A 25,091-nucleotide genomic window follows, 5' to 3' on the forward strand; every position below is an offset into this window, starting at 1 on the left:
AGTTAAATTTAAGTTTTTTTACTACAGTTTCTTTATATATTTGTAATATTGCATCTTTTTTATAGAGGTCTTCAATTTTTGGTACTTCGAAAATTTTGAACAATGATGCTGAAGAGAAAGTTGTTTTTTTTTTCAAAATTACTTTGATAATTAGTTTTTGTACCACTTTAACAGAGCTTAAAAATTTTTCATATGCACCTCCCCACCCAATGATTCCATACTGAAGTAATGATTGGACTGGTGCGTAATAGACTTTTTTCAGGTTGTTTATCTTGAGAACATTTCTTAATCTAATGAATATATAGATACATTTTCTAATGCGTTTAACAAGTTCACATATGTGTCTGTTCCATTTCATATGTTGGTCTACAATTACACCGAGGTATTTTATTTCAGTTGTTTGGTTTAGTATGGTACATGATTCATTACAAACATCTTTGTTACATTTTTTGTTGTGTATTATTATATGAATGTTGGGGTTAGTTTTGAATTTATTTATTGTGAATGGTATATAAACTGTTTTTTTTGCGTTAATTGTAAGTAGATTTGTATCGAACCAGTTTTTTAGGATTTGGATGTCATTATTTGCATTTTCATTTACAATTTTCCAGTCATTACCCTTAATTATGATAATTGTATCATCTGCGTAAGATATAACTGTTCCGCTGAGGTTTTGTTTGAAAATATCGTTTACGTACATGATAAAAAGTAAAGGACCCAAAACAGTACCTTGTGGTATCCCAAAATCACTTGTGAGTGGTAGACTAGATGCGTGATTAATTTTTACAACTTGTGTTCTTTGGTGAAGATAACTTTTTAGCCAACTTAATGCTGTGTCATTAAAACCTACGATCTTTAATTTTTGTATTAGTTTGACATGAGATATGCTGTCGAAGGCTTTTTGGAGATCAACAAAAATACCAACACATTTTAATGATTTGTCTAAAGCGTCTTGTATGGTACTAGATAATTTAGCAATGGCGTCTTTTGTGCTTTTGTTTTCCATGAATCCAAACTGATTTTCGTGAATTATATTATTAATCTTTATGAACTGAGTTATTCTTTTTTTGGCAATTTTTTCAAATATTTTTGCAATGTTTGATAGTAAAGAAATAGGGCGGTAATTGGTTGGTTCTTCCGGATTGCCGGTTTTAAATATTGGTATAATTACAGATTGTTTGTACATGGATGGAAAAACTCCGCTTTGAAAACTTGTATTGATTATATGAGTTAATGGTTTTGATACTTGTGATTTTATACATTTCAGTGTTTGTATTGTGACCCCATCAAAACCAGGGGCAGAACCTCCTTTCATACCTGTAATAATTTGTTCAATTTCTTCTGGTGTTGTTGGTTGAAATAATTCAAATTTATGCTCGTTATTTACTGTAGTATTTGGGTCATTTGGGGTAAGGCCTTGTTGGATTTTTTTAGCGAGGTTATTTCAACAAAACTCCTAAACACATCATGTAAACCTACAAGTAGCTGTAATTTTCTGTTTTTGTTTCTTGTATTTGTATGACTTGTTGCATAGCTTTTATCAAATGTAATTTTATTTTTTATTTTTCAAAGTATCTGTCAAATTAAAATTATACTACCAACCATGTAAAAGCCCTCTGGGCGTTAAATAAATAAATAAATAAAATAAAAATAAATAAATTTCAAAAACCCGATCTCGTCGATTCATTCCAATAATATTAGTCTTGTGTACTGTAACATCATGTTTTCGTAGAAAATGTATTTTGTAAGGTTGGCTCATACAGGCAGTTGTCGAAACTAAAAATGCATTCGGCCGCTCGTGAGCTCGTGACGTAACCTGAAGACCCGAAACAAGTGATAAATTTGACAGCCAGCCATTGTCTACCACAACAATACTCTATTCTTTGTTAATTATATCCTCCCTGAAGGTGCGGTTTCAGTAGTGTAAAGTGTCACAACACTGAAGGAATACGAAGGTAAACCCTGAATAAATAAAATATCTATAAGTACATTTTAGATTTTGTGTCGACAAACGTATATGGTGCTATGAAACCACAGTGGGCGTCAATTGATAGGTAGCTGTGAGCGCCTATGTTGATATTGGGTGGTTAATATTATGAAAATAGTTAAGTCGCATATGTGGATTGTTTTTATTAACATAAATATTGCCTCAGGGCGATTGGCTTTGATTGGTGACCGGATAAATCAACACACTGACGATTTAACACACATTTTAAGAGTGATACAAAGTCATGGAAAGTGATGAAACTAAAACTGTTTTACCAGGGTTAAGATGGTTAGGTTAGGTTAGGTTTTTTTTTCATCGTTTCTAATGACATTATATCACTTATATAATGTGTGTGTACCTATAAAAGTGTCACTTCTTTTCAAAAAAAAATTGAGAATAACTGTTTAATATTTTTAACATCGTATAAATATTCATATTTTATCTCTAATAATGTAAAAAAAATACGAAATAGTACTAACATAATTTTAATTCTTTGAAAAAATTCTTACGTTTCGCGTGCATCGGAAAGTGGTGAAATGAGTAACTGAAATATATTTTAGTTGCTCCAGTACCTACCATAATGCAAATGTCGAAACTAAACGTTTAGTAATGCACTCATCTTTGACCTAGCTGTCAAAAGAGGCACAAAGCGTTTAACAGCCCTATTTTTTATAAATTCAAGTCTAAAAACGTCAAGGTAAGGTCTTATTCGATAAGCAATAATTGGTCATCTTCAAGTTTCATTTTCCAACCATTTGTTTTATCGATTTCCAAGTTGTTAAAATAAAATCAAAATCCATCAAAGTAGACGCATTTCACCGTATTAAGAGATTTACGTAACGTTACTAAAAACAAGAGGTTTCTAAACTTATCATCATTTGAATCAATGCTTTGATTGGAATTTTTTTTATTTTTTATTATGTGACACCACACAAGAGCGTCCCTGCCTGTGCTTTTGTTTAATATTGTTTGTTTATCATATCTGAAATACCATATACGTGCTTATCTCATATGTTCTGTCTTTTACCTTTCTCGGCGTCCTTCAGTCTCACAAGAGAGCTTAGAGCTTTTCTAATTTTTTTTTTCTGGTGTTATTTTCAGGCGACTAAAAGTATGTAAGCGAGAATCGCAGCATTATTTAAATGTTATCATAGCAGTGCCATAGATCTTTCTAGCAATGGGCCGTTTTCTGAGTGATTTCAAAATATCCAAGAGATGGCAGCACGGTATTTACCGGTCCTCCTGTCACCTATTCTGTCGACCAAATCTATGGACTGATGTCTTCCAATGATCTGTCATTTCGATAGCTATTTGCAATTTGTTTTCCGACAACAAACCTAGTTTGCTCGATTTGTAAATAAAATGCACAGAAATTACGGTCAGTGGACTATTTTCCAATTGAAAGGACGTAATGTCAAAACTGTTAAAGGTTAGTAAATACACCACTATTGATTATTTATATTGCCTACGATAATTTCTTTTCTAATTTATCAATAGTTATTATCATAATGCGTTTTATTTAAGACTCGAAGACTATGATAAACTTCATAATTTCAATCCTGCTGGCGTTGCAGACGAAGATGTCTTGGAAATGGTTACGCCGAAGCCGGAAGATTTTCAAGACATCAACATGACCTCCAATATTCCAGCACTGACGCGGGAAGAACTACATAAATTCAGTGTTTCCTGGGAAAGTTTGAAGAACACCGACAAAGCGTTAATTATGTATTCTGAACAATATTTGCTGAGTGTTCGAAGTGCACATGAAAATGGCACAACCTATATTTTAGGACAGTGTGCTTCGGAGTACAGGAAACATCTTTCGTATGCTGTCTATATACACTATAATTGTAATACTATATTGGAATGCCAATGTGAGTGTGCAGCCGGCGTGGGGCCTAATGCACATTGCAAGCACGTATTTGTAGTTCTACATGGAATAGTAGATTTTAGTGAAAATAAAAAAAAATTGTTGTTCAACAAAGTTGTACAAGCATGTTACAAAATTTTCATACACCAAGGAAATATCATGGTGCGCCTATAAAAGCGGAATATTTGCAACTAAAAAAACAGCAGTTGTCTCAACAACAGCTCCTTGATTTTGATCCTAGGCCTACTACTTCGATTAAAAACAAAAATTACCCAACTATGTTCCGTAATTTAGCCATAGGATTTTCTGCACATAATTCAAATTTAAGGCACATGCCTATCATGGAAATTATTCCACCGGCAGACAAATATTCTGCCACGTTTGATCATTTCTATGAAAGGGAAACTGTTGAACATTCTTTCCTTAAGATTTATAAAAAAATCACAAGTAGAACTTGATTTGATTGAATCCTCAACTAGACTTCAGGGTAAGTCTAAAAACTGGTTCACTGAACGATGCCTACGCCTAACTAGTTCAAATTTCGGCAAAATATGTAAAAGTATGGTGAAAACTAATCATAGAAATCTGGCAGGATCTTTTTTGAAAGTTTTTGTTGTCAAAGCTGCATCATTAGAATATGGATCAAAATTTGAGGCTGCAGCGATAAGAACATTTGAGCTTGTAACAAATACTTCCACTTCTCCCTATGGAATTGTCATTCACCCTGAACATCAGTTTTTAGGCAGCTCTCCCGATGCACTGATTGGCGAAGATGCTCTATTAGAAGTCAAATGTCCATATACAGCCAAGGACAGCATCATCATCATCTGTGGAGACTGTCCCATATTTGTATTTAGGTGAATTCTCGGGCCAGCTAGAGTTCGACAAAAACCATAACTATTATTATCAAATACAAGGACAGCTGCTATGCACTCACAGGTCTTAGGCATTCTTAGCAATATTTACCTTAAAGGATTTTCAAATCATTGAAATAGAAAGGGACCAAGATTTTATTGAGAAAATGTCACACAAATTAATAAGTTTTAATGAAGATTACTTTAAAGCAGCTTTGTTAAAGAAGCATGTTTACAGGGACAACCTTTGGTGAGCTGACAGAGGGAACGGCCCCACTAGGAATTGGCACAATCGGGAAACCGGCTGAAGGGCGTGGGCATCTGATTTCGCTTACGGTTAGGCTGAAGCCCTTGTGCATTCTCCTGGGACCTGCCAATTGTAATGTGGATTACCAATTCTGCCCAAGTGTTTATTTAAACCATATGTATTTCCAACACAATTTACAGGTGCTTACAGTATACAGACAACTACCTTGCTGCTTCTTCCTGCCTCTTAGTTTTTGACGTACTTACTTGACGCCCTTCCGCTCCCCCTCCGGCAACTCGACGCTTCCATCCTTAAGGTCTTGGGGTATGTCCCCCCACTCACTATCCATAACCGAGAAACAGACTAAAGGACAGAGATTCGTTCACGGTCAGTCCGACAGCATTCTGGCTGGTACTGCCACATGAGAGAGTCCCACATCCCACCCCATATTAGCCTTCTTCACCATACTTGTTTTTGTTATCATTTCTTGTTTCATTGCTTGCAGCATACGCAAGATGCCAATACCAGCAGCCTTGAATGTTTATGTTTTTAATTACTTTATATTTGAAATACTTTATATTATTGATCATATATCATTCGCATTTTATATATTATGTAAGCACTGCTTCCTAACACCGACACTGGAGGTCTACATTCGTTCAAACTTAAATGTAGATTCAGAGCCTTGAAGGAGTAACCATCTGTTATTTATACCAGGGCGGTTATGTGGTGGATAACCTCCAATGCCTTTGTTTACTAACAATCACTGTCTTGTGTATTTGTAAGCACTTGCATACTGCTACCTAACACCATATGCACGGACATTGGAGGTCTAGCTTCGTTTTATTAAACGTTCTTATATATTGTGAGAGACTTGAAGGAGTAACCTTATGTTAATGACTTTACAGAATGTAAATAAGTAGTAATATAAATACATGTCATCCGAAATTATTATTGGAAAAATAATATCTTGTATATTTTTAATATAATTATTTTAAATAAAATAGGATTTGAAATTGTTGAAATGATAACAACAATATAAGACTAGTGCTGCCATCTATGTATTTAATATGTAAACTTATATGAAATAAATGTTAGTCTATTCTCCATCTTTGATCAAACAGCGTTTCATTACAGGTTATGGGCCGTTCGCTTATAAATCTTCGCGATTTTGTTGTTTTTTTTGTTTGACCAGTATAAAAAACACGATTACAAAACGCGATTGAACTCTGTCGTGACGGATTGTTATAATAAAAGTGTACAACTTTAGTATATCGCAGTTTAAAAATGTCGGCGAACTATCTTGTCAACGTACCCAAGCTAACGGGACGTGATAATTACGACATATGGTGTTTTGCGGCACAGAATTTTTTAATCCTCGAAGGCATGAAGCATTGTGTGCAGCCAGAAGTCGGGATTGAAATAAAACCTGCAGATGATGCAAAAACCAAAGCAAAATTGATTATGACAATCGACTCGTCTTTATATGTTCACGTAAAAGATGCTACATCCAGTAAAGAGTTATGGGATAAATTAAAAAAATTATACGACGACAACGGATTTTCACGGAGAATAAGTTTGCTGAGAAATTTAATTTCGATTCGCCGAGAGAATTGCAGTTCGATGACGTCTTATGTGACGCAGATTATCGATACGGCAGAGAAGCTTTCAGGAACGGGATTCGAAATTAATGACACATGGACAGCATCATTGCTACTCGCTGGTTTGCCAGATCGTTTCTCGCCGATGGTTATGGCATTAGAACATTCAGGAATTCCTATAACGACAGACTCCATAAAAACAAAATTGTTAGATATGGATTCAGCAAGTCATGACGGGAGTGAAGTTAGCGGAGCTTTAGCAATTCGTTCAACTTCAAAGTACAAAGGAAAAAATAATACGAATATGTCTATGGCCAGCAAAAGTTATGTTGGCAGCAATGGCAGCACTGGCTTGTCAAATTCAAACGTCAATAAGCATATAAAGTGCTACAGATGTAAACAAATCGGGCATTACAAGAACCAGTGTACAAATACAGAAAATAACTTGTCAAATCAGATACATAAGGAGCGAATGCAGTCTAATGCGTTTAGCGTAGTGTTCCTGAGTGGAAATTTTAACAAAGACGATTGGTATATCGACTCGGGCGCGAGTGTACATCTGACAGCAAATGAAAGTTGGATTAAAAATGCGCAGTATGAACAAGAAAAAATAATTGTTGTCGCAAACAGTGAAAAGGTGTCAGTATTGTGTTCTGGCGATGTAAAAATCATGACTAAAACAGATAATCATGAGTATGACATCATGGTGAAAAACGTATATTGTGTACCAAGTCTAACAACGAATTTATTATCTGTTAGCCAACTGATTATGAAAGGCAACCGTGTATCTTTCACTGGAAATGGTTGTTCAGTTTATAATAAAAATAACGAGTTGGTTGCTACGGCAGTGTTGGTCAATGGAGTATATAAAGTGAATTTGCTAAAACAAGACTGTTTAGCAGCATCAGTTGTGTCAGGAATGACTTGGCATCGAAGGTTAGGACACATAAACAAAGATTATTTGAATCAGATGGAAAAAGCTGTGCATGGTATATCACTTGATAAAAAAGTTGACATAAGCAAATCTTCATGCACAACATGTTGTGAAGGCAAACAATGCCGGTTACCTTTTAAGAGCAGTGGCCAACGAAGCAGTAATCTCCTAGATATTGTGCACACAGACATATGTGGGCCTATGGAGAATGTGTCTATGGGTGGCTCGAGATACTTCTTGTTATTTGTTGATGATCATAGTAGGATGACATTTGTTTATTTCTTAAAACACAAAAATCAGGCTTTGAAGTATTTCAAGATTTTTAAAGCTCAGGTGGAAAATCAAACAAAAAAAACAATCAAAGTATTAAGGAGTGACAACGGACTGGAGTATTGCAATAAAGAATTTGATGATTTCCTGAATAGTGCCGGTGTGATTCATCAGAAAAGCAACCCTTACACCCCAAAACAGAATGGATTGTGTGAACGATTTAATCGCACAATAGTTGAAAAAGCAAGATGTCTACTTTTTGATGCAAACTTAGGCAAAGAGTTCTGGGGTGAGGCCACCAATACGGCAGTGTACCTGCAGAATCGGATTGTGGCAGCGGCATTGGAAAATAAAACTCCATATGAGTTGTGGACTGGCTCCAAACCGGATATAAGTCATATCAGAGTTTTCGGTAGCACTGTGATGGTCCATGTAGCTAAAGAAAAGCGAAAGAAGTGGGATAAGAAAACAACCAAATGTATTCTCATAGGATATCCAGATAATATAAAAGGATATAGGGTCTTCAATCCAGAAACAAGGAATGTAACGACTAGTAGAGATGTGATCATCATTGAGAAGGAATCAAAATCTGAAAATTTAATGGAAGTGCAAGGTCAGAATATTGATTCAGTGGGGGATAGTAAGGAACTTGATGATACAGAACAATGTGGTCAGAATGTTGATTCAGTGGGGGATATTAAGGAACTTGATGATACAGAACAATGTGAAATTGAACCTGTGCCTAGTCAAGAACACTCAAGTTTCATGGACAGTTTTATAGATAATGATGAAACATATGTTCCCAGTGATTATGAAGATGCAGACAGTGAGAAAGAAAGCCCGCAGTGTCGACCTAACCGGGAGAGGAAGATTCCAGAGAGGTATGGGTTATCAAATCTGTGCGTTGACAGTGAAACATATGATAATGCGGCTGGTTTGTCTCTGCACGACGCTTTAAATGGACCAGAAAAAGAACAGTGGGAGTTGGCTATAACAGAAGAGTTGCAATGTTTCAAAGACAATGATGCGTGGGAGTTAAGTGATGCTCCAAAAGATGGAAGAGTTGTACAGTGCAAGTGGGTGCTTCGTAAAAAGTATGATAGTGAAAATAAAGTCCGCTTTCGTGCACGTTTAGTGGCAAAAGGTTTTTCACAAGTTGAAGGTGTGGACTTTACAGAAACATTTTCTCCTGTAGTGAGACATACTACATTAAGATTACTTTTTGCATTGTCAGTACAACTAAATTTGAAAACAACACATCTTGATGTAACAACGGCTTTCTTGAATGATACACTTGAGGAAACTGTTTACATGCAAATACCAAAAGGTTTTTCTGAAAAACACAAAATGGTCAAGTACTTAAATTAAAAAAAGGCCATTTACGGGCTTAAACAATCCTCAAGAGCTTGGTATAAAAAAGTAGATGAATTTTTGTTAAGCATAGGTTATATTAGATCTAAAATAGAACCATGTATGTATACAAAAATGAAAGATCAGTTTAAAACTATTGTCGCATTGTTTGTAGATGACTTTTTTGTTTTTTCAAATGATACTAATGAAACTAAGCATTTAAAGGATGTCTTAACAAGTCATTTCAAAATAAAAGATTTAGGAGAAATAAAGAAATGTCTGGGTGTTAACATAACTGTTAACAAATCTAAGCAAACAATAATATTAAGTCAGAAAGATTATATTGATCAGCTGTTGCATAAGTTTAATATGAGCCAAAGTAAACCTGCACAGACTCCAATGGAAACAAAGTTAAATGTATCAAAAAATGAACATTGTGTTAGTAATTTTCCATATCAACAAATAATTGGATGTCTTATGTATTTAGCGGTTCTAACCAGACCGGACATTGCATATACGGTTGGTTTTTTAAGCCAATTTAATAATTGTTATTCCAAAGAACATTGTTCTTATGTAAAAAGGTTATTGAGATACCTAAAATGTACTAAAGATTATGGTTTAAAGTATTCCGCTAGTGGAAGCTCAATATTAAAAGGGTTTGTAGATGCTGATTGGGGCGGAAACATTATAGATAGGAGGTCATACACTGGAATTTGTTTTACTTTATCAGGTTGTGTTATATCTTGGGAAACAAAAAAACAGAATACTGTTGCACTATCAAGTAGTGAGGCTGAATATATGGCCATCACCGAAGCCTGCAAAGAAGCAATTTATTTGAGAAATTTACAATATGAAATAACTCAAAAAATGTATACTATTGATATTTTCAATGACAATCAGAGTGCGCAAAAGTTAACAGCAAATCCAGTTTTTCATAAGCGCACCAAACATATTGATATTAAATATCATTTTTGTAGAGAATGTGTAGCAAATAATATTGTAAATGTTAAGTATTTGCCAACAGCTGAAATGCCTGCTGATTTGTTCACCAAAAGTTTGGGTTCCACAAAACATTATGAATTTTTGGATAAACTAGGTGTGCAAATTGTTTAATTTAATTGTATTTATATTGTTAGTTATAGTGGGGGTGTTGAAATGATAACAACAATATAAGACTAGTGCTGCCATCTATGTATTTAATATGTAAACTTATATGAAATAAATCTTAGTCTATTCTCCATCTTTGATCGAACAGCGTTTTATTACAGAAATGTTTTACTAAGTGTATCTATTACTATTCATGGCAGCTGTTTCGCCTTCTGAAGGCATTGATTAGACAAACTTACTTGAAAATATTTATGTTTTTATTCTGCACTAGTTGCATATTTAATTTGCTAATCCTATTTTCTTTATTTTAACAGGTTGACTGTTCACAAGGTTATTTAGGATGTAAAAAAAATAAAATAAATGCCAAAACAATAAATAATTTATGTATAATGTTAATTATTTGTTGTACTGATATGTTCTTTTATGTGTATAATGTTTGTAAATGTTTTACGACAGATTTATATTATGTCTGTAATCTTGTTCTTTTCATATTGACCTCGAGAAATAAAATAATTTTTTAAATTAGAAGAAACGGTTTTTATTCCAAATAATGTCAGGAATTACTGGTTAAAGTAAGTCAAGTAGGTCCCTTAATACCCTGTATATTTGTTTCAATACATATAACAAAAGGAACTTCAAAGAAGGGTTAAGTTAGAAATCGTGCGCGCTGATGGATAAGCTCTTCGGGAAGTTATCTAAAATATACAATCTAAAATTTGAACAATATTTACATTAACAGTTTCTGAAGTAAAACTTCTTTACGCACGCTCGACACTTGGGGGGTAAACTGGTGCCTTACGAAAAGCGTTACGAAAAATCACATGCCAACGCTAATCGATGAAACGGTGATCGGAGGAGGGTCTTAATCGATGCAAACAGTGATCGGAGGCGGGAGAAGGAGCTAGAGCTAGCTAACGAGTACTACCGTATTTCGTATTTTAGCATTATATACAGCGTGTACCTGGCGTGGTCTAAAGCACACTAATTTTTTTTTTATATACACTTTATTAAGCATCTTTATCTATTATACTTGATCTAAAATTACACAACATGCAACATATAAATATTATATCCGATGAAAGTATTGTCTCGGTATAGTTCATAGGGGATTTCAAAATTTTATATGTTTTTAAAAGTCCTATTACTCTTTCTATGTGCACCCTTTTGCTAGCAACTTTTCTGTCATTTTCTAAAACACTCCTAGTGATTCTGTTTGTTTTTTTGAAAAATGTAGGAATGTTTATGGTGACACCATATGGTGCAAAGATGTCCTGGACATTAAAACCTTTGTCAGCCATAATAGAATCACCAACATCACACAGGGATAAAAGGTTGCTTTTTTCAATGATCTGGCGATCACTGGCAGAGCCTGCATAGCTTGGAGACACATAATTTATGAGGCCACTAGGAGTAGCACCGATAAGTACTTTAACAGTATTTCTGTTTTTATAGGTAGAAAAGGTTGCTTGCTGGGCAGTCGGTAGTGTAGGCCGTTTAATTGGACATTCCGTACCGTCAATCATTAACCTCGTGTTAGGGTATTTGTCTCTAAAATCAATTGGAGAAAAAAATTTTACGTTTGATTTTGATGTCCAAAGGTTAAGCTCTTTCCACTGCAGTGATATGAATTTCACCCATGTAATAAAAATATTAGAAACGTCTTTAATATAATATAAGATACATTCTTGCAATTTCAAAAAATGTTTTGTGTGTTCTCAATATCATAAATGTTAAAAAAAATTGTTCAAATGCATTTATATTATTGGGAGGATTGCCATAAAAGTATTTTAAACAGTGTGAGGCTTGTCCTAAAGATTGAAAAACAAACAGCACTTTCTCGTATGACTCTAAACCGGTATAAAAATGAATTGAGGCAGGGTCTTTCTTGTATGTCATTATACTGAACTCAGAGTGTTTTATGGTTTGACCTGAAAATTCTCTTGTTAACCTTTCCTTTTTATTATCTGTCTGAGTGTCTTTATCTAGAGTTGGTCTATCACACGGAGTATTAAAAGGCAATATGACTTCCACTGCCACGTCTACTATATTCACAGGCAACGCCGCGTCTTGTAGATTCACAGGCAACGCCGCGTCTTCTAGATTCACAGACAACGCCGGGTCTTCTAAATTCACAAGCAACGCCGCTTCATCTTGTGGTTTTGGTTTTGTAGAATTTATATATGTTTTTTCACGTTTCAGATGCCTTTTCAGTCTGTTTCTTATATCTAAATTACTTCCTTCTACTTTTATCCAGGGAAATATTGAAGGAACTACACCTTTCAGTAGCTTTTGCCTGTACAGTACATCTGAAAATAAAATTAGGCTCAAACTTCCATACTTGCATGATATAAAATACAAAACGATATACGTTAAGAAATAATAATAATTTGATTTTTTTTTCCTAAAACACTCCTACTGAAAATTAAATTACAATTACGAGATACACAGACATTGGACGAGAAATGCAAAGTAAATTAGATTGCTAACAATGAAGAATCAGCCGCCCAGAAATCTCGTGCCAGACAGATTGATAACCGTGTAATAAAATTATTGCAATAATTAAAAATATGGTTAATTTAAAAAAAGGAAATAAGATATTATGTCTACCATAATTATTAATGTTAGTTGTGATTGACTACACTTATATTTACTTATTAGGTACGTTTGTTAAATAATGTCAACTGCGAAAGAAGGCAAAATATTATGTATAAAATTTTGTGCATTCTATGTCAAATGTTTCTTTACTTGTTCATTATACTATACAAGTACTCTTTATATTATATTGGGTATTCAATTATAGTAAGATATTGATTAAACTAGTCATGTACTTACTGTTATGGTTAATATCATTGACTACATAATCTCAAATGAGCTTTACAGACTACAGATGTAGGAGTTGGTGCCCATTTTAGACGTCTGATGGAATGAATCCCTTTTAAGTCTCTATTTTTGGAAAGCACCCCTATGTCTACACATAGGAACACTACAACAGGCATTATGTATTGTAATATTTAAAAACACTAAATTGCGTCAAACGGCCTAAAAAATGTATGGGATCTGACAGTTAAAAACAAAAAGTTGGACCGGTAGAACAATAGCGCCTCTAGCGACCAAAATCTTGCGAAAACGGCCCGTTATATTGCTTCACAAAAATGGTGACAAATTGCATGTACATAATTACCGGCCAGTTTCTTTGCTAAATTCGGTCTCGAAAATTATTGAGAAAATTGTAAAAAATCGCCTTAGCACATATCTGGAAGATAATAACATTCTTTCTAATAGACAATACGGCTTCCGACCACGTTTAAGCACAGAAAATGCTATCGCTAACCTGACAAAAATCATCTCTAATAATATCGATGGAGGAATTAAATGCACTGCACTATTCCTGGATCTAGCCAAAGCGTTCGACACTATATCACATAAAATTCTGTTGAAAAAACTACAGTGCGTTGGAATACAGGGTCAACTATTAAAGTGGATGGTTAGTTATTTTGAAAACAGAAGCCAAAGAGTGAACATTAATGATACTCTAAGCGATTCAGCAAATATTAAATTTGGTGTACCTCAGGGAAGTACTCTAGGGCCAATTTTGTTTAATATATATATTAATGAGCTATGTAACAGTTCCCTTGCCGACCACATTATTACCTTTGCAGACGATACGGTCTTGTTATTTGAAGGTAAAAACTGGAATGAAGTTCACAGTAAAGCAGAAGCTGGTATAAACAGTGTTAAACAATGGCTAGATAATAATCTACTCACACTCAACACGGAGAAAACAAAATTCATCCGCTTCAGTGCAACTCAAGCGGGACAACCAAAGAAACACAAAACATTATTTTACACCACTGCAATAACCCAACTACTTGTAATTGTAACACCCTAGAATGCGTAGATAGTATAAAATATCTAGGAATTATGATAGACAAATTTCTGAGATGGGACCTACATATAGACTCAATTTCCACAAAAGTCAGAAAACTTACTCAACTTTTCCTGGGCATTAGAAATATTCTCTGCATAAAAGATCTGAAATTTATATTATGCTCTGTGTAACTCATTACTTGAATATGCATCTTTGGGATGGGGCGGATGTACCAAAACAATACTGGATCCCTTAGCAAAAGCACAGAAATCACTACTAAGGGTCATCCTAAAAAAACCATTTAGGTACCCCAGTGATGTATTATTCGAAGAGATACGAGTTCTTAATGTAAGGCAACTATACATAAAAAAAAATTATATTACACACTCAAAAACAACGTCACCACTACCCTTCCATTGATCATTATCATGACACTAGACATTCAAGGAGGAATCCAGTTGTTTCACCTACTACTATGACATCCTTTGCCCAAAGACAATTATTCTATTACCTTGGTCCAAAATTATTCAACCTCTTACCCGATTTCTGGATATCGAAAAGCATAAGCATTCTGCGTAAATTAGTTAATGATTGGCTAATGTTTAAGTTAATGAACAGATATACAAAAATGTTCTGTACTCACATTTATTCATTGTTATTGGCAGTTAAATAAAAAATTCCTACCATGCATCTGATTGATACAATGCGATTGATAATTTTTGTGATTGATAATTAGTTGCGCGTGAGGTTTTAAAATTGAATAGCCTTAAATGTGAACCCTTCACCCCCCTTTGCCCCTTGTCCGCTTTCCTTGATCCGAGCCAAAGACAAGGAGTATTGTTATCATAGCATCTTACCGCGAACGTTCGTGTCATCTTGAAAACCCGCATATGTTGAACTCGGCTGTGACTGTTTTTTTGGAGCATCACAATCGTCCAGTGAAACGTTTTTACCCGCCGCAGTAAATGTCACTGTTTTGTTTTGTGTTAAGTGAGCGAATGTTAAAAGGGAATTGCCCTTAATTGTATGCAAGCTGATAAGTGTAAAGAACCAGCGGCTTATGGAGGACGAGACCAGGGTAAGTCTTTGGCCTTTCACAATCATTTCCTCTTGCAAACACTAAGGCAAATTCAATTCGTTTTTGTTTGTCTTAGTCTTTATCGCAACCGCAACCCCCGCACAATTGCGAACGAAAGATTTGCGCACCACCAATAATGTTTATATAATATGTTTTCATGTACCTTGTTTACATTTTTCTTGATTATGTATATTATATTATAATATGTACCTTGATTATGTAAATTAATACACAGCATAGTAACAGCGAACAAATTAAGAAACCCACCTAATATTTTTCTTATATTGTTCGAAGAACGAACAGGGGTTGGAATAGCCGCCCTTTACAGGGCTATTCCACACAGATAAAGTATAAATTAATTATATAGCTTGTGACAGGCGATGCGAGAACACAATGCATAACGTTAATTCACAATCAACTTACCGGGAGGAGATGGTGAAATCTGCATAGTGAGCATCATCTGTCAGCACTGGAACGTTTAGCGTGGTTGTTAGCACTCGTCATTTAAAGTTAAATTGCGATAAAATACGTAAGGTAATTATTTCGATAAAGACAACCGGCGATCGATATTTGACAGGTCGAACGGTTTTTGTGAAACTGGTTCGGCTCACGGCTCCGTGGTTTTAGCTGACGTGTGCGAACTTAAACTACACAGTTCAAATTCTGACGATGCGATTGGTTAGTACACGGCCTGTCAAAAGCAATTGGCGTTACGGAACATTCCGCCCACCAAAATACAACAACGTGTATTTTAAAGAAAATTTAGAAACCAAAACGGGCAATGCTGTGGAACGTTGCGTGAATGAAGAACAGTGAAAAGAGAGAAGAAAAGAAAAAAAAATATATATATTAATAATAATAATGATAATGATAAGAAAAGAAAATAATGAAAATAAGACTAACGAAAATCGATAAGAGAGAATGCGCCGCGGAAGCGAAGATGATTAGTCACATTGACTAGGCAATGGACATAATTTGATTTTTAATTTTTTCGGAATAACTTTATTGAGTAAAACCTCAAAAGGAAACGGTCACATCTGGGACTCGAACCCAGGACCCTTGTCTTTCCGGTCAATATTTAAATATTACAATTTGAGGTTTTACTCAATAAAGTTATTCCAAAAAAATTAATATTCATTCTAGACTTGCAGAAAAGTCAACAGATGTCGCACATTAAAAATAAAAAATAAGATAGGTTTATCTAAAAGACGCTGTCTGGATTGCATTTAGTTCGGGTTGAATCTTGCGATCATACATAAAGATAGTTGCCAATAAAAATGTGCGGTGAAAAAATGAAGACAATATTGGTAGTTCTTATTCGAAGTATGATACAGTTAAAAGTGACCGAGTAGGATAGGGTCCCATTAGCGCAGTTGGTAGAGCATTGTCCCGGAAAGACAAGGGTCCTGGGTTCGAGTCCCAGATGTGACCGTTTCCTTTTCTGATTTTTCTGTTTCAGATTTTCGTTTAAAAATCACTAATATTGTCTTCAATATTTGGACATAATTTGGTTAATGGTCTCGTGAGAAGAGAACCATTCGATGTACGAACCGTAGCGATACGAACAACGCCGTCGGGGCCTGGGTGACAATGTTCTCGATGTATAGCGTCTATCACAAGAGAAGTAAGCTTAGATTCGCGAGGAAGTAGGGCAGGATGTTTATACTCGAATTCGAGCCCAGATCGAGATAACCTGCCACCCACCCTGAGCACACCGTGGTCGTCAATGAAGGGATTAAGCTTCCGCATTTGTTTCGACATAAGGTTGCCCTCTTTCAAGCGCGTGATATCATCAATAAAATGTACATGTTGAGTGCGTTTAACTACTGTCAAAAGTGAAGTGTGAATTTCGGCACGGCTTAATGGAAGATACAAACGACGAGATTCTTTATTCTGTAGATTGTAGATGAATCTAAGACAGTAACCGAGAATGCGTTGGATCTTCCGAATCGAAGAAAATTTAACTAGTAATAGGTCCACCAGATTTTCGTCCTGTTGGACAAATAAAGATCGAACTCGTTCCTCAGAGTGAAGTTCAATTTCGTCGAAATTGCCATCGAACGACGGCCAATAATCGGATGACTGGATCAGCCACGAAGGCCCCGCCCACCATAACGTGTGATCGATCAGATCGGCTGAGGATTGACCACAATAAGCGACATCCGCTGGATTATCTCCAAATGACACGTGATGCCAGGAAGTCCCTTCGAGGGCATCTTGAATGTGACTGACACGGTTAGCCACGAAAGTCTTCCAGCGACACGAAAGAGAACGTAACCAGGCGAGCACGATGGTTGAATCCGACCACGCAAAGGTATTGGAGATCGGAAGCAATGGTACGTATAAATCTTTGACGAATTTTAATAGATCTGCTAGAAGAACTGCCGCACACAGTTCAAGGCGAGGCAATGAAATCTTTTTTGTGGGGGCGACTCGAGACTTGGCGCAAACCAAATATATTTGGACTTTATCGTCAACATCCATGATTCGCAAGTAAACTACCGCGCCATATCCAAGTTCCGAACTATCTGAGAAGCCATGAAGTTGACACGACTCCATGTGAGGGAATGACACCCATCGAGGGATTTTGAACGACTTCAAGAGCGGTAATTGTTTAGTATAACGATCCCATTGACGAACAATGTCAACAGGGGGGGTGTCATCCCACCCAACCTTTAGAACCCACAACTTTGGTACTAGGGATTTGGCGAAAAACGTCAAAGGGCATAGAAAACCGAGAGGGTCAAAAACCCGAGCGACTTCACTGAGGATAGTGCGTTTAGTACACTCGCGATCGAGGCATAGGACTTCGAATGAAAATGTATCATGTCGTGGCTCCCACTTTAATCCCAATACCTTGAGAATGTGAGAGTTATCAACATCCATGGACACCAAGTCATTGAGGCAGTATTCCGGAGGCAGATCGGCGAGTAATTCTGGTTTGTTACTAGCCCACTTCCGCAATTCGAATTGACCTCGTTTGAACAGCTCGATAACTTCGGTTTTCGTTTGTTGAGCTTGTTCCAAGCTGTTACAACCGGTGACGATGTCATCTATGTAAATATCCGAAGTTGCACACGACGCGCCAGCGGTAAATCATAACCTTCATATTTGGTCAACTGTTTGACAGTACAACAGGCTAAAAGTGGGGCGGAGGAGACACCATAGGTTACAGTGTTTAGTTGGTACTCTTGGATGGGTTCCGACGAATGAAAACGCCAAAATATTCTTTGGAAAGCACGATCTGGTTCTTGAACCAATATTTGGCGATACATTTGTCGTACATCAGCAGTAAACACTACCGATGGTATACGGAATTTTAGCAAAAGCTCCAGCAGGTTCTTTTGAAGCTTTGGACCGATAAGCAAGGTATCATTTAACGAGGATCCGTTCACATCCGTCGCTGAGGCGTCGAAAACCACTCTTAACTTAGTGCTAGCGCTGCCTGGACGAAGAATGCAATGATGAGGTATGTGATACTTTCCCTTGTGCAAATTTTTTCCAGGAACACGAGTCATGGCACCACTGTGTAAATAATCAGTCATGAAAGCAGAATATTGTTCACGTAAGGTTGGATTTGCTATGAGTTTGCGCTCGAGGGAATGGAATCTACGTAAAGCGATCTCACGCGACCCTGGAAAAGAGATATCCCTTCCCCTTTCTCGGAAAGGCAAAGATACGATGTATCTTCCCGAAGTGTCCCGTGAGTGGTCAGTGTAGTACATTTGTTCACAAAGTTGTTCCTCAGGAGTGAGGTGTGAAGACTGGGGAATGGTGTCTAACTCCCACAGTCGCTGGACCTCTTCGTGGAGCCGGTCTTCGTTAGTAACGATGAAAGATTTCGTTTCGTGAGCAGTGTCCGAACCAACTGAACCTAGAAGAAGCCAACCAAATGCAGAATTGAAAGCTGATGGCTGACGTGGACCACCATTCAAATTACCAGGTCTCAGAAGAGAAGAGAAAACCTCAGCAACCAGAAGAAGATCAATCGGTCCCGGTTTGTGACAGTCAGGATCGGCAAGAGGCAAGTCTCTCACCTGATGCCACGATGACTTATCTAGACGAACAGTTGGCATGTTGCCGCAGATACTAGGCAGCGTAAGTGCATTGATGTTGAAGAGAACCCGTCCCTTAACACCGATCTCTAATTGAATGACTCCTGACGTGGTTGTGGAAGATTGGCCTAAGCCGCTAACTCTCTGAGAACTGGCTTGACGAGGGATGCCTACGAGCTCTGCAGCACGATCGGTGATGAAGTGAGCTTGACTGCCCGAATCGATCAATGCGCGAAAGGTTTGGAAACGGCCGGATGAATCACGAATGCCAACATTGGCGGTTGATAATAGTACTATGGACTTGTCTCCTAAGTTGGTGAGGACCTGAATTTTAGAGTCGGAAGACGTCTCCTGGTCCGTAGACGTCGTGGAGGGTTGATGCTGATCTTCCAAAGAAGCGTTTTCGTTTTGATGGAGCAAAGTATGATGTTTTTGCTGACATTTTTGACATGTAAACAAAGATTTACAATCTTTAAGATAATGAGAAGAATGAAGACAATTGAAACACCAACGGTGTGATTGAACAAACTGTAGGCGATCCTGAACTGACTTGAGTGCAAATACCTTGCACTTGGAAATGGAGTGGTCTTCCCCGCAACAGGAGCATTTCAGGTAAGTGGTGGAGTTCGAGGAACTATTTGTTTCAGGCTGTCCTTTTTTAAGATCGCAAAGAAGCGCTGAAGTGCGTTTTTTGGCAGCCTGATTAAAGTTCCGTGCAAGAGGTTTGTCAATATTACTGCTATCGCGAGTCGAAAAATGTAAGTCTCGTACAAGAGCTTCGCATTTGTTATAAAGAAACTCTTTGAGTTTAAAATATGAAGGCAGCTTGGTAGGAGACTGAAGTTGTTCGAATGCGCATCTTGTAGGTGAATCTAATTTCGACAGAATTAAATAACAAATCACGAAGTCCCAATTATCTGTTGGGAGATCCAATTCTTTTAAAATTGTTAAATCCTCATTAAATACATCGAACACGCGACGGAATTCAAAAGGATCGTTGGGCGGAAAATTTAAATTTAGTATTTCCCGCCAACACGTAAATGCGAGTTCACGCGCGTTACGATAGCGCGCGATTAATCTTTGATATGCTTCAACGTAGTGAGCTCCTTGTACTGGAAATGTCCGAATTAAACCTAAAGCTTCTCCAGATAAACATGAGAACAAATACTGCATGCGTTCGATGTTGGATAAAGATTTGTTTTCATGAATCAGAGCGTTAAACATGTCGTAAAATTCGGGCCATTGCTTGACATTTCCAGAAAATATTGGAATGTTTATTTTTGGTAATTTAACGTTTGTGCACGCATTCGCGATCTTACAATCGAGAGGCTGACTGGTTAACTCCTGGTAAATTTCGACAATTTGATAATCCATCTCGTCAAAGGTTTCGCGAATTTTATCCTCATCAATTTCGTTTGTGTCATCTAAAGCTAATATTTCCGCGTGAGACGTTTCAAATTCAAGAACTATCTTTTCCAGAAGATGTAATGATCTGCCCTTTCTACTTCAAACTTTTCCTTCTCTTCTTTCTACGATACATTTTCCTTAAGTCCCGTAGGTAACTTTTCCATAAGGCTTTGGTTATATATATATCCGGGGTAGGAAGGTCCTCCCTGCCGTCTTTTCTTTATTACACACCCCTTCAAGTGTGTACATCCTAGTTTGCCTACGTGACGTACGACCTTGAACGTACTCATTTCACGTGACGGTTCAGTATAAAAAGGCTTCACCGAACGTTGTGTTGGGTTTTTGTTTCTCGGTTTAGAAACCTAGTTATTTATGTTTTGTGTGGTATCCCTTGGTTCTTTTGAGATAGAGTGAGTTGAATCCATTACCGCTGTTTTTCAAAACCATTTCATAAACCTTATCTTCTAAGTCGCCTGCTCACCCCCCCCTAGCTACTCGATTCTACCTATCGTAGGGTAATGTGAATATAATAAAGTGTTAGATTTTATATATGTGATAAACATACGATAAATTTATGGTGTTAGTTGTCGGCGCCATCCATGTATATATTTTGGGAGGGGAAGGAGAGGAAAGGAAATGAAATTTTTTCAAGTTAAGATTGGCTCCTCCGCTTACCAAACAAAACTGATGGATGATAATTTGAGCAAGGCGATCGATATCTGCGTGTCTGGATATCACAACCGGCCGGGTCTCCCCTTGTTCCAAATCGGCAACCTTCACGCCAGAATAAAGAAAACCAGGTCTCTTCACCAATTTCAGAATTGCCCCAATCTCAAACACCTCCAGGATAAACTACTTTACTGAGTGTAGAAGGGGAAAACCATAACATCCCTTTATCACGAATCTAGTCGCGAAAATGTGACACGCAAGGTCCTAAATTACGTGCCACCTCCAGAAAACGTTGTAACTCCCACGCCGTCGGGGATTTACATCCCTTTCTAGGTCAATACACATATAACACACGACGATCTTGTCGACATTCTGCCTGCTTATTAATGATAGGTTGTGTGCCTACCCATTCAGCCAATTATCATGTGAGATATATGTAAGGTCTACTCGATATGCCAAATTTGGGATGAGGACTGTCTGTATTTTAATATTTGGTTCCAGTATTTATTTTATGAGGTTACTAGCATCCTCGTGTATTAGGTATGGGTAACTTCTACTGAATACCTATCCTCTCAGGTAAGGTATAAACGGATAATTGGTTTGATTTTTTGCATTTAATTTAAAGAGGCTGCCTACCTCTCGAAAGATACCTGTTGAGAAAAGTTGTTCGGTTGGTAGTTTTATTTCGGAGATTACCATCTCCCTCTTTCGACTTTAGATTTGTTTTTGTGCATCCCAATTCGTAACTTAGAAAGTCAAACAATAGATGAAAGTATTAAATTAGAAGGTCAAATAACAGAAGAAAAGTTTTCATTTTGTTCCGTCTGGTTGTATCCGATCGCTTTCAATTTGGGACGGCATACGCTAGCAAAACTTCCCCTTTGACTGACTGTACTCCGCGCCTCTCGGCCTATATATGAAAAGGTCGTTGACTCGTCTCTCGCTCACAGCTGATTGACAATGCGTCTAGCGTATCCCTTCTTATGGGAAGATTATTTGGGTTGCAGGCGTTGCAAACTCGGTTCCTGTACCTCGGTTGTATCCTATTATTAAAAGGGTCCTCTGAAATTTAATAAATAATATAAAAAAACTCACCCTGTTAGTCACCTCCAAATCCTCGTGTGAAACTTACCTGGTTACACTATATAGCTAAATCACTTTAATTTTCGACCTCCTCCCTACGCTTATAAAAGGGTAATTAAATATTCCTGTAAATAAAATTGTACCTCCCTAATCTGTTAGGATTCGAACCCACAGTTAATAATCTATTTGATTCTCTGGTTTTCGGTCTCCGTGGATAGAATGCCATCTCGCCAAATCAATAACTTAGCCCGATTAAACACTTCCTGCCTTTAAGTACATTCACTCTATTTTAAAACGCAATCAATATTTTTATTATTTTCATGTTTTTAAGACAAGCAATCTAGTTCGAACTGTATACGAAATCACGTTTAAATCAACACAACTTTATAACACAATCGCGATTGCACAACACCTGGCGCCCCTGAGGTGGGTTTTTACAAAACGGCGCTCTACAAATTATCCAATTATTATTATTGTCATTATTATTAATTGTTTTCCCACTGAGTCGAATCACTTTCACTTCACACAAACACCGGATCAATAGTCTTTCACTTTAATTCAATATTCCGCAATATTCTCTAATACCATTTGGATTCAATAATTAGCTGTAATTTCAAACAACACTTCTGATTTGTATCTATTTCTCGGGGCTGTCAATCCACCCAAGTTCCAAACTCGACTGTCCTCCGGTCTCTCCTTTCCCGTGGGAATCTGTTTACTCAAGGCCTGTCTGTCAATAAATCTTCCGTCGTTGTTTAAACAAAAAATTTTTAGAGCACGTTATTTTATTATTTATCGTTTATTTTTGTGGATGTCCAAAACATCACAAGTAGTATAATGCGCTAACAGTAAGTTGCACTTAGTTGCATCGTGCAAAGCGTTTTTTGCTATTTCATGTGTCTTGAGTAATCTATTATTCGCTAATGTCCGTTTCCTTGCAATATTTGAATCGCTGGGCCCATGTTGAATAAACACGATTGGAAACGTACCCAAAAACGAAACAAAAATAAATAAGAATAATATAATCTATTATAATTATATGCGCGGTAGGTCGTAAATACTCAAGAGCTAGGTACCTACCTAATTACTGTTCGAATTGATTATTATTCAAAATTTAAGAAACATTCCACAGCACTATCCGTTTTGGCATAGATAGATAATAATCTTAAAGTTCCCTAGTTTCGGCACCAAAAATGTTCGAAGAACGAACAGGGGTTGGAATAGCCGCCCTTTACAGGGCTATTCCACACAGATAAAGTATAAATTAATTATATAGCTTGTGACAGGCGATGCGAGAACACAATGCATAACGTTAATTCACAATCAACTTACCGGGAGGAGATGGTGTAATCTGCATAGTAAGCATCATCTGTCAGCACTGGAACGTTTAGCGTGGTTGTTAGCACTCGTTATTAAAAGTTAAATTGCGATAAAATACGTAAGGTAATTATTTCGATAAAGACAACCGGCGATCGATATTTGACAGGTCGAACGGTTTTTGTGCAACTGGTTCGGCTCACGGCTCCGTGGTTTTAGCTGACGTGTGCGAACTTAAACTACACAGTTCAAATTCTGACGATACGATTGGTTAGTACACGGCCTGTCAAAAGCAATTGGCGTTACGGAACATATATTGTAACTATAAATTGAACTAATCCAATATGTTATCATGTACCCTGATACAGTGTTCCTTTATTATGCATATTATTACATGTACCTTGATAACATTTATCAGGTGTTTTCATAAAAAAAAAACTAATATTCGGGTGTACAAATATGTCTGAAAAAGTTTTTATTTTGATTACTTTGAAAAATATATTTGTATATAGACTATATATTACTAGCTTAACTATTAATGTAAAGTATGGAAATATAATTCATAACAGCAGCGTGTACAAATGTTAACTAAACAAGGCAATTTGGCTGTCCTAAAACGGAAAATTTCCTAGTTGGACAGCCAAAGTTTCCTTAATATGTATGTAATTATTTGTATCTAATAAATAAGTAAATTTTAAATACATCTTTTTGGTGCAAACACAAACTTTTTTTTAAAAATAGTTCGGCTTAAGTTTAAAATACACATTTTCTTTATTTGAAGGAGTCCATTTCAAATTATTCGCTGACGACTGTCTGTTTTAAAAAATTAACTTAGATCTATTAAATAGTTGTTACAAATAAATGACTTATTTCTAAATAAAAACAAACGTCAATATATCAGTTAAACTAAAATAAATTCAATATTCAATGAATATAATATAAGTTGATATAATTTAAAAAAAAAAATCAACGATTCTTAGGGAGAAAAGGTAACAGTATTTTGAACCGTTATTCAGAAAACCATTTTATTCTTTTCTAGACCACATTTTGCATCTTCACAAAATGAATAAATAAAAAATAATACAAAAATAAAATAATTGTTAGACGTTAGGATAAAAAAGGAAAAACATTAATTTATTAATATTCGCATGCAAAACTAAAAACACACACAGGTATCTACAAAAAAATATTCATACCATTAATAAATAAATTGATATCTTTAATAACTCAATTAAACACTTAAAAAAGTCGTTTTTTTTAATTTTTTACAATGGTTGAAAAAAATGTGACCTTACCGGGGTACCCCGTTCTGAGGTCACAATTAACCACATTAAGCTGATAATGTGATGAAGCCCTGTAAAGGTGTTTTAAAGAAAGTCGAAAAACGTTTCCCA

At 36.4% G+C, this 25,091-nt stretch overlaps 1 pseudogene; it reads right to left on the minus strand.

The window, feature by feature from the left end:
* Positions 1 to 11,227: 11,227 nt before the first annotated feature.
* Positions 11,228 to 12,116, minus strand: LOC149416329 (uncharacterized; annotated as a pseudogene).
* Between the last annotated feature and the right edge of the window lie 12,975 nt (positions 12,117 to 25,091).

The sequence above is a fragment of the Hesperophylax consimilis genome, chromosome 17, assembly GCF_061612785.1.
Source record: "Hesperophylax consimilis isolate HC1 chromosome 17, BYU_Hcon_1.0, whole genome shotgun sequence".
NCBI lineage: Eukaryota > Metazoa > Arthropoda > Insecta > Trichoptera > Limnephilidae > Hesperophylax > Hesperophylax consimilis.